At 39.5% G+C, this 3,164-nt stretch overlaps 1 non-coding gene across 1 annotated transcript in view; it reads right to left on the minus strand.

The window, feature by feature from the left end:
- Positions 1-409: 409 nt before the first annotated feature.
- LOC112071048 (nuclear GTPase SLIP-GC) overlaps positions 410-3,164 on the minus strand; it is a gene marked incomplete at its 3' end in the record, with an annotated part of 30,736 nt that continues 27,981 nt past the window's right edge. The window contains exons 7-9 of the transcript XR_011475738.1: positions 967-1,118; positions 786-862; positions 410-633 (exon numbers count right to left, since the gene is read on the minus strand). This is a non-coding gene — a transcript (nuclear GTPase SLIP-GC). The remainder of the gene's footprint in view (positions 634-785; positions 863-966; positions 1,119-3,164) is intronic.

Consider the following 3,164-nt stretch of genomic DNA (forward strand, 5'->3'; position numbering starts at 1 on the left):
CTTACCATCACACATACCAGGATGCATCACTTACCATCACACCATACAGTGATGCATCACTTACCATCACACATACAGTGATGCATCACTACCATCACACATACAGTGATGCATCACTTACCATCACACATACAGTGATGCACACTTTCCATCACACATACCAGTGATGCATTCACTTACCATCACACATACAGTGATGTATCACTTACCATCACAACTACAGTGATGCATCACTTTCCATCACACATACAGTGAGCATCATTTACCATCACACAACAGTGATGCATCACTTACCATCACACATACAGTGATGCATCACTTACCATCACACATACAGTGATGCATCACTTTACCATCACACATACAGTGATGCTCACTTACCATACACATACAGTGATGCATCACTTACCATCACACATACACATAATCACTACGTCACACATACAGTGTGGAGATGCATTGGCGTACAGACTGCTCAGACAGTCAATGCTGATAGGGGTCCTGCTGGTATCCTGGAGCCCAGGAGTTCTGCTGTCCCATTGAGTCACCTTGTAAACCACATCTCCTTTCCTTTCATCAGAAAACACCAGTCCAGTGGAACTGCACTGAAAAGACCTGCCTTGGGCATTGAGCCTGCAAGGCAGATGAAGGGCAGAGGTGACAGATGTAAACTAATTTTATATATCAAAAGGGTCAAGCAGATTTGTGTGAACTGATTCGTGGTAAACATGACCATAGGAAAAGGCCATGATAAAGTAGTGGACGTTTCAGTGATCAATAGTTACCCATACGTAGGCTTGTGGTTATGTGTTGTAAGATCTTTGACAATCTCAGGAGTTAACATTGGTACACCTGTTGACACCTGTAACAGAAAAAAGGAAGACCAGGTAACTCTAGTACATGGGATCAAATACTCTCAGACTGAATTGTGGTTGAGGTGTGGTTAATCAACTCCCACAAACATACCTGCACACGCTTCCTACCATTCCCAGACTGTGATTCAAATACGGTAGTTTTTGTGTGTAAATCCAGTCTTGGAGTGAAGTGTACTGTACTAGAGCAACCCATCAGTTTCTCATAGCACATCTTCATCTTGTTATACTCCACAGTGACATCATCTGCACAAGGGAAAGGATTCAGGACAAGCATCAGCTTTTAAAGGAGAAGTTCAGGATTTTACACTTGATGTGATATGGTGAACAAATCACCTGATATAAACTCAAAGTAATTTCTGTATTTGGTTTGATGTTACTTAAAGGTGATTTAGCCATTTAAGAAAACAAAACGGCTCATATTTTCCCGTCACTTCTATTGATTGTTAGCTTGTGGTTGCTAAAGTTAGCTGATGTTTGTAGTGGATGTTTAAAAAATATTCATTTTTTTTTTTAACCTTTTCATGTGTGAGTTAACCCACACTGCCCTCAAACCAAGGCATGCTGCCTGCTAATTATCTAAGTTTCAACTTGTCCATTTCTAATGATTTTCTACCAAGTTTTATTTTCTAACAACAGTTTGAATTGATGTATGTTACGCCTCCACATTAATTAACATAAGAAGTAGCCCATTTCACTGTTGCGAACAATTTATGTTTGAGGCTTTATAGAGCCGGACAAACTTCTCTCTTCGACGAGAACCCAAGCACTTCCCCAGTGTTTTCGCAGATCAAGTATGCAGATATTTGCGCATCTCTAGTCAGAACAGGCCTTCCATTAACCTTTCCCCCCTGGCACATTTTCTGGCTGGCTCCCGCATTCTCTTCATTGTTGTTTTCCTTACAGATAATAACTTTGGACATGTTTGTGTTCCTGTCAGAGTGCCTTATTTTCTTATAAGGTGTTGTCGTTTCTACTGTAGCATACCGTATGAATGCATGGAACATAATGTATTTACTGTTTTATTAATGTTTTCAAATACTGCTAACAAAACATGCATTTCAATTCTTGCATAGATTGTAATGGACACATATGATGTGTAAAATACTTTTTTGAAGGTTGTAATGATTATGCTAATGCTAATGCTAAGCTATTTGTTAGTTATGTGTGGCTACATATTTGTTGTCACGTAAGCGTCCATCAGACCAAAGAAGTTATAAGAAAACAGGGTTCAGGGATGGTTCACTCGACTGAAATTGCTTTCAAAACAACAAGTAACTCTGAAAGATACGAGGTCAACGCATGACGTCAGTGATCTTCAAGTCGGAAATTCAGAGCTCTAGAAAGAGGCCCGAGTTCCAAGATGGAATTCTAAGTTGGATGACCGTTCAAAAATATTTTCCCCAGTCTGAGCTCTTTTTTTTCTCAGAGTTCCCAGTTGTTTTGAACCTGGCATCAGATTGTAATTATGGTAACTCCGGGTTGCCAGCTCAGACCAGGGGTTTTATTTATGCTTATAAATGGTGATGATCTGTGAGATGATACAATTTTACTTGCTTTGTGAATATTCAAAAATTGTAAACGACTTGTCAAGTCATGTGCTCCGGCTCTTGTATACACTGTAACAAGTACATCAAAGATTTGTAATATGCTGAAAAGTGGCCAAAGTTAATATTTTTCAGGCAATGGGCCCAGCCATCTTTGACTTTGACTTTGTTTATTTGCGTTTTAGTGAATGCCATTCTGGGATTAGGGAGTTTTCGCTTATCAAACATAAACAAACATGGCTGCCATCATAAAGAATGTACAGTGGGGCAAAAAAGTATTTAGTCAGCCACCAATTGTGCAAGTTCTCCCACTTAAAAAGATGAGAGAGGCCTGTAATTTTCATCATCATCATAGGTATACTTCAACTATGACAGACAAATGAGAAAAAAGAATCCAGAAATCACATTGTAGGATTTTAATGAATTTATTAGCAATTTGGTGGAAAATAAGTATTTGGTCAATAACAAAAGTTTATCTCAATACTTTGTTATATACCCTTTGTTGGCAATGACAGAGGTCAAAGTTTTCTGTAAGTCTTCACAAGGTTTTCAACACTGTTGCTGATATTTTGGCCCATTTCTCCATGCAGATCTCCTCTAGAGCAGTAATGTTTTGGGGCTGTTGCTGGGCAACACGGACTTTCAACTCCCTCCAAAGATTTTCTTGGGTTGAGATTCTGGAGACTGGCTAGGCCACTCCAGGACCTTGAAATGCTTCTTACGAAGCCACTCTCGTTGCCGCGCG

The sequence above is a fragment of the Salvelinus sp. IW2-2015 genome, unplaced genomic scaffold (assembly GCF_002910315.2).
Source record: "Salvelinus sp. IW2-2015 unplaced genomic scaffold, ASM291031v2 Un_scaffold1500, whole genome shotgun sequence".
NCBI lineage: Eukaryota > Metazoa > Chordata > Actinopteri > Salmoniformes > Salmonidae > Salvelinus > Salvelinus sp. IW2-2015.